This window comes from Chrysochloris asiatica, unplaced genomic scaffold (assembly GCF_000296735.1).
Source record: "Chrysochloris asiatica unplaced genomic scaffold, ChrAsi1.0 scaffold00409, whole genome shotgun sequence".
Classification (NCBI taxonomy): domain Eukaryota; kingdom Metazoa; phylum Chordata; class Mammalia; order Afrosoricida; family Chrysochloridae; genus Chrysochloris; species Chrysochloris asiatica.
Window position 1 is genome coordinate 447,667 of NW_006408927.1, and position 8,198 is coordinate 455,864.

An 8,198-nucleotide genomic window follows, 5' to 3' on the forward strand; every position below is an offset into this window, starting at 1 on the left:
TCTTTACAGGAGCAGAAAGCCTCATCTTTCTCCTGTGGAACAGCTGGTAGTTTCGAACTGCTGGTCTTGAGGTTCGTAGCCCCATTTGTAACCACTACGCTACCAGAGCTCCTGAATATATCCCACCTGAATGTAGAGATCATTTCAAGAAGAGATTTGATGGTTTAGACACTAATGACCAATGCTACTTACCTACGTTGATGTTAAGCGCTGTCGAGCTGGGTCCGACTCATAGCAACCCTGCATAGGGTTTCTGAGGAGTGGCTGGTGACTTTGAACCGCCGACCTTGTAATTCAAACCGACCTTGCGGTCCAGTGCTTTAGTCCACAGCGCCACACCAGGATTCCATATAGTTATGTATCTATAAAGAGAAGTTTATATCAAGGAAATGGCTAGCAATTGTAGAGATTAAAGAGTCCTGAGTGCAGAGTGGTTACAAATTGGGCTGCGAATCGCACGGTCAGCAGTTCGAAACTACCAGCTGTTCCCCGGGAGAAAGATGAGGCTTTCTGCTCCCGTAAAGATTTACAGCCTCGGAAACCCTATACAGGGTCACTGTGAGTTGGAACCGACTCCACGGCACATAAGAACAAGTGCAGGCCAGGTGAAGAGATCAGCGGGCAGCTTCAGAGGCAGGAATCCCAAGTCGGGGCACAGAGCAGGACCTGGACACTAGCAGGGGCGGCAGCAGGGTGATGTCGATCAAGGCCTAGGCAGGAGCACTGCAGAGCTGGCGGTGCACAGCCCGGGCAACGGGAACAGGCCCTCGGGTGGGCATCCGGTTTTCAAGGCACACTCAGTGGAGAGGCCCATCAGGCAAACACACAATAGAGCAGGCTACAGGCTCAGGTTCAAAGAACCAGAGAGGAGAACGACCCAAACTCCAGAGCCAGAGCAGCGGGCAAGAGTCTTTCCTGCAATTCCATTCTATTGGGAGCAGGCCACACCCCCAAGGACACATCCTTTCAATTGATTGGCTGGCTCATAGCCAATGATCGTAGAGTCAATTGAGTCGACACCCAATCTAAGGATCACAATCCTTATTTGTGTCCATTCTAAAGAAAGGTGACCCAATGGAATGCAGAAATCATCAAACAGTATCATGACCCTCACAGGCAAGTACAATTTTGCTGAAGAGAGTTCAGAAATGGATGCAGCAGGACATCAACTGATAGTTACCAAAAATTCAAGCTGAGTTCAGAAGAGTACATGGAACGAGGGATAGCATTGTTGGTGTCAGATGGATCTTGGCTAAAAGCAGAGACTATCAGAAAGTGTTTCTGTGTGCTTTGTTGATTATGCAAAGACATTAGACTGTGTGATTCATACCTAACTATGGACGATACTGCAGAATGGTTTAAAATCAGGAAAGGTGTGCAACAGGGCTGTATCCTTTCATCCTACTTATTCAATCTGTATGCTGAGCAAATAACTGCATTCTATGAAGAAGAACGTGGCATCAGGATTGGAGGAAGACTCATTAACAACCTGCCATATGCAGATGACACAACCTTGCTTGCTGGAAGTGAAGAGGACTTGAACTGCTTACTGATGAAGATCAAAGAGCACAGCCTTCAGTATGGGTTGAACCTCAATGTAAAGAAAACCAATATCCTCACCACTGGACCAATAAATAACCTCATGATAGATGGAGAAAACTTGAAGGTGTTAAAGAATTCATTTTGCCTGGATCTACAATAGGGGGTACTGGTGTGGCGCTGTGGGCCAATGCATCAGACTGCAAAGTCGTTTGAACTGCAAGGTTGGTGGTTCAAACTCACCAGCCACTCTTTGGAAACCCTATACAGGGTTGCTATGGGTTGGAATTGACTCGATGGCACTTAACAACAACAACAATAAGGTATTGGAAGCAGCAGTCAAGAAATCAAATGACATATTGCATTAGGCAAATCTGCTTCAAAAGACCTCTTTAAAGTGTTGAAGAGCAAAGACGTCAGTTTGAGGACTAAGGTGTGTCTGACCCAAGCCATGGTATTTTCCATAACCTGAAATGCATGTGAGTATTGAACAGTGAATAGGGAAGACCGTAGAAGAATTGATACATTTGAGTTACGGTGTTGGAGGAGAATATTGAAAGTGCCATGGGCTGCCAAAAGCACAAACAAATCTGTATTGGAAGAAGTGTAGCCAGACTTCATCTCGTATACTTTTGAACATATTATCAGGAGGGACCAGTCCCTGGAGAAGGATTCATGCTTGGGAAAGTGGAGAGTCAGCAAAATAGAAAAAGACTCCCAATGAGCTGGAATGGCACAGTGGCAGCAGCAATGGACTCAAACCTACCAGTTCTGAGGATGGTGTACACAGGTTCACCGTGAGTCAGAAACACTGCCCGGTCCTGAGTCAACCTCACGATTGTTGCTGAGCTTGAACACATTGCTGCTGCCACAGTGCAATTCCATGTCGTTGGGGGTCTTCCTCGTTTTCACTGACCGTCCACTTCACCAACCATGATGTCCTGCTCCACGGACTGGTCCCTTCTGATAATATGTCCGAAGTGTGAAAGACGAAGGTTTCCAAGGAGCAGCTGTACGTCTCCCAACACAGATCTGTTTGTTCTTCTGGCCCTCCCTGGTAATTTCAATATTCTTCACCAACACCATAACTCAAGGACATCAGTTCTCCTACGGTCTTCCTTCTCCATTAAAGACTGTATGGGATATCCTTATAATAATAATAATAAACCACTGCTTTTTAAAATCTAGCATTAAAACTTACCTTTGTTGTTGTGTGCCATGGAGTCGGTTCCGACTCATAGTGACCCTACTCATAGCGACCCTGTACAGGGTTTCCGAGGCTGGAAATCTTTATGGGAGCAGAAAGCCTCATCTTTCTCCCACGGAACAGCTGGTAGTTTTTAAACTGCTGACCTTGCGGTTCGCAGCCCAATTCATGCCCACTACACTACCAGAGCTCCTTAAACTTACCTAGGTGAACTTTTAATGTGGTGCTTGGTGCAAATGATGCCTGAGTTACCAATTCAAACTTGAAACTAATTTTCCTAGCTCTAAAATAGCCAAAAAGGATAATCATTTAAAAGGAGGGTTCCTCAATTACATGTCTTCCAACTATTGTTAAGCGTTGTATTGCTATTGGGGGAGGGGGGAGGAGGTGAAACAATAAAATCCTGAAAGTAGTTTCAGAACTTTACAAAGTTTATAAGCCCTTTAGTAAGCCAATATACAAATCTGCACTAATAAAAAATCCTGAAAGCCAGAGGAAATGTAAAAAAAAAACAAAAACTGACCTAGGCATCCTGTATTTTTATTTTATTTGCCACATTTTTGTGGTCAGGGAAGGGTTCTCCTTGGAAGCCGCTGTTGTTGTTGTTAAGTGCTGTTGAGTTGGTGGTTCTGACCCATAACGACCCTGTATCGACTTTCTGGGGAGTGCCTGGTGAGCTTGACCCGCCAACCTCGTGGCCCAGCGCACTAGTCCGCAGCACCACACGTCCTCCTTGAAAGCAGAGGGGCTCCAACTGTTCTCTCCTGGGGGGCCAGGACTGGGCAGAGTGGGGGTCTGGGGTTGGGTTGGGGTGAGCAGGGTCGAGTCTGGGGTTGGGGGTTGGGGGGTGGGCAGAGCCGGAGAGCAGAGCAGGGTCTGGGGTTGGGGGGTTGGCAGAGTTGGGGGGGAGGTGTGTCTGGGGTTGTGGTGGGCTGGGCAGAGCTGGGCTGGGGTTGTGGGAGGTGGGCAGAGCAGGGGCTGGGGTTGTGGGGGGCTGGGCAGAGCGGGGGCTGGGGTTGGGAAGGCTCTCCAGGGAGGATACCTGGGGACTATGTGTTCACACAGGTACAGCCTCGCATTGTGTCCAAAGACAGTTGCTTCCTGAGGCTGCCTGGCAGCCCTGATGTTCCGTACCCAAGAGGCCTTTTTTTGACCCAGCTGAGGGTGCCCTCCCCCGTCACTTAGCCTAGAGTGAGGCTGGGGAGGCACAGGCCAGACGTCCAGGTAGGAGGGCTTGTTTATGACCGTGGAGAGCCTTTGGAGCCTGGGGCCCCTGCCTGGACCTCCCAGGCCTCCCTGATTCTTCAAGTAGCTCCTGTAGGCAGCCAGCCCTCTCTTCCAAACCTGGCTGGGTTCCAGGCCCCTGACCTATGGCCATTCCTCCCCTAATCTCTGCCTAGCCTTCCAGCGCCCCTCACCACGGACCCACAGCTCAACCCAGGCTGATCCCTGGACAATGCTTCCTCCTGCCCAGGCTGGGGACTCTGTGTCCTCAAGGGTCACCTCCTGAAAGAAGCCATTGGACCTTCACCTAACGCGGTGACCCTCTAGAATCTCACATGACCTCGTTCTTGAGTTGAGTTGGGGGTTGCTCACAGACGCTTCACCATCTAAAGTGCAATATTCAGTGCACTCATAATCTTGTACGACCACCACCTCTGACGAGAACATTCTCATCGTCCCAAAAGGGGACCCTGCTCCCACCCCACCCCACTCTCAGCCCCTGGAAACCACAGAGCCACTTACTAGTTCTACGGCTTGCCCCTCCTGGACATTTTGTATCATATTGGAGTCAGACACTCTCTGGTCTTTTGTGTGTAACTTTTCTCACCCGTTACTTTGTGAGGTTCACCCACATGGCAGCAGGAATCCGTGCTTCATTGCTGTTTGTAGCTAAGCAACATTACACTGGATGGTTGGGTCATATTTTATCTATTCATCTGTAAGATAAACAAAATGTGGTCCGTCATGGACTGAGTCATGTCGTGTCCCTACCCCCAAAATATGTATTAAATATCGAACAAGAGGGAGGTTGACAGAGAACAGATGAAGATTAGTGGGACTCACAGGGAAGAATGGAATAGTCAAAATGACAAGAGGGAAATACTGTTAACTGTTGGTAACTGGTTGTTGTTATGTGCCGTGGAGTTGGTTCCGACTCATAGTGACCCTGTACAGGGTTTCCAAGGCTGTAAATCTTTACGGGAGCAGACCGCCTCATCTTTCTCCCGCGGAACTGCTGGTAGCTTCAAACTACTGACCTTGCGGCTCGCAGCCCGATTCATAACCACTACGCTACCAGAGTGGGGATTGCAACCATGTAATGAAGCAAAGTGTAGGAAGGTCAAACTGATGCTCTACTCTGTAAACCCTCATTCAATTTGCAATAAAAGGTTTTAAAAAATACATCAAGCCTCGATGGCTTGATAATTAGAACTTGACTAGAGGAAGATTAAAAAAAAATTTTTTGTTGTTGTTAGAGGAGATGAGGGTAAATTGCTACAATTTGATGAACTTGACCTATATTCATGGATGTAGTAGCTCCAAATACCAACAGAGCGGGAAGGAGTCTTCAAATCAAGGATCAATGCTATCCCCTATGTATACAGGGCAGATGTTGTTGTTGTTGTTAAGTGCTGTGGAGCCGGTTCCGAGTTATAGCGACCCTAAACAGGGTTTCTGAGGCTGTAAATCTTTACAGGAGGAGAAAGCCTCATCTTTGTCCTGCAGAGAGGCTGGTAGTTTCATACTGTTGACCTTGCAGTTCACAGCCTGATTCGGATCCTTATACAGGGTAGATACGGACAGGCAACTTAAGACACTGGCTACCTAAAATGAAGAGGCGATAAAGGCACAAAGTGACTGGCTTACAAGGTTTCAAGAAGGAGTTTAGTTTAAGAGTGTCGGGGGGGGGCGGGGGAGATAGAGTCCCCACTGAATAGTTTTCGTCTTGTCTAGATGGGTCTGATGAAAAGATATGGGAATAAGATTCTTATGATTCAATAGTGAGTAATTGTTATCATGACTAATTGCGACTGTCACAACTGTAAAGGTAGAAGTTTTGTAACAAAAAGCAGGTATTAGTTAATCTTATAGTCCAGGAATGGAGGACCCTAGGACCATCAAGGGAGAAGAGCACAAGGGGAATGCGGGACCCTATCCAGAGAAGCAGTGATGTCAGAGTTAGAGACAGAGAGACATGGAGAGAGGGAGCAGCTGAGGACTCTAGATTCATGGGAAGAGAGGGACTGAGTGCTGGCAGCCAGGAGGTAGGCTTGTAGAATGTGCACTTGGGTGGTGTAAATTATTATATATGCCTGAGTGTTTAAAGAGAGAGAGAGCTAAAATGAATAGAGAGAAGTATTATTAACTGATGGTACATGGAGGGGATTATAATTATTGCAATGAAACAAAGTGTATGATTTGTTGAATGTAAAATTGATGATTTGGGTCCGCTTGGTGCCACGCCAGGCAAAGGTGCGCCGCTCTTTGGGGGTCTCCTTGAGGTTGTAGGAGTAAAACCAGGTCTCTGCCTCATGGACTGTATGTCAGACAACAAGGACAATGTTGATGGTGAGGACCTTGATGACATGGAGGAGGAGGAAGGGCTGGATGACCTGGAGAATGCCCAGGAGGAGGGTCAGGAGAACGTCTAGATCCTTCCCTCAGGGGAGCGACCGCAGGCCAACCAGAAGCGGATCTCCACGCCGTACATGACCCAGTACGCTCGAGCCCGCGCTGGGCATCCGAGCCCTCCAGATGGCGATGCGTGGCCCCGTGACGGTGGAGCTAGAGAGGAAGACGTACCCCCTGCTCATCGCCAGGAAGGAGCTCAAGGCCCATGAAAGATTCCCATCGTCATTCGCCGCTACGTGCCAGATGGGAGCTATCGGCACTGGGGCTCACCAACTGAGCCCCAGCTTTCCCACCCTGCCTCTGTCTCTACTCTCCTGCTCTTCATCTGTGTAAATAATTAAGTGCTCCGCCTTCCAAAACAAATAACAAAAAACAAAAAAAAAACCCCGATGATCTGCCCTGTGAACTTTCACTCAATTCACAACAAAGACTTAAAAAAACAAAACAAAAGAAAACTCAGACATCTAGTGCTTCACCAGAGAGGCTGAACTATATGATACAGTCTGGCTTTCAAGACTTTAGATCAAGACCTGTCATGTTTTATGGACAGCTCAGTATTTCTGGCTCGATTGACCCACCTATGGCTTAGTGGGAAACACAATGAACTGTGAGTAACAAAGCCCTTGGCTGCAGTTCTGGGTCTTTGTAGCGACCAGCTGCATGACCCTAACAGTCAACTCAGCTTCTATAAAGATTTCTCAGCTATAAATTATACAGATAGAAGCCATCCTCCTTATTTCTCAAGATTTATATATATATATATAATAAAAGTTCCTTGATATATTTTTTTTACAAAAAGGCATGTGTCGACTTGACACATGCCTTGTTTGTCAGTGGTTTGACAATTATGCAATGATGCAAATTGGCAGTTATGCAATCATGTGACCACTCCCACGTGATGTGATCTGACATGACCAGCTGATCAGTTGTAAGGGGGTGAGGGTGGTCACAGGCATGATCTGATATGGGGGAGTTTCCTAAGGTGTGGCTTGCACCCCTTTTTATCTTACAAGAGATGAAAGGAGAGAGAGGGGAACCGAGAAGGCGTATTCTGGCTACAGCCAGCAAGAACTGGGAGCAGGGTGCATCTTTCAGTCCCCACTCTGAGAGTTTCTCAGACCCAGTGGAAAATTGATGCCAAGACTGGAGGAGGTCTCCAAGGAGCACTGGACACACAGATGTTGACATGAGACAAAGACCTTCCCCCAGAGCTGACAGAAAGAAAGACTTCCCTGGAGATGGAGACATGATTCAGACTTCTAGTCTCCTAAACTCCGCAAGGATGGACTTCCGTTTGTTAAAACCATCTTAGGAGTCCTGTGTGGCGCTGCAGGTTAATGTGATGAACTGTAAGGTCCAAATGTTCCAGCTCACCAGCCACTCCTCAGAAACCCTATACAGGGTCGCTATGGGTTGGAATTGACTTGCTGGCACTTCGCAACAACAACAAAGTACAAGAGAATGGATTTCGGTTTGTTAAAGCCATCCCTTTGCCGGGTTTCTGTTTTAGCAGCACTTTAGGCTGAAGCTGAAGAAAATTAAAACCAATCCACAATAATCAAAGTACGACCCTTGAGTATGTCCCCCGGAATTTAGAGACCATCTGTCTTAGTTCTCTAGCGTCGCTTTAACAGAAATACTGCAAGTGGATGCCTTTACCAACCAGACATTTATCCCCTCACAGTTTGTTGTTGTTATTGTTATGTGCCCTCCAGTCGGTACTGACTCATAGTGACCCAATGCATAATAGAAGGAAACACTGCCCGGTCCTGGGCCAACCTCACAATCATTGCTACGCTGAGCCCCTCACTGCTGC

At 47.5% G+C, this 8,198-nt stretch overlaps 1 pseudogene; it reads left to right on the forward strand.

Annotated features, from left to right (window-relative positions):
* Positions 1-6,291: 6,291 nt before the first annotated feature.
* Positions 6,292-8,198, forward strand: part of LOC102822052 — a 9,290-nt pseudogene continuing 7,383 nt past the window's right edge.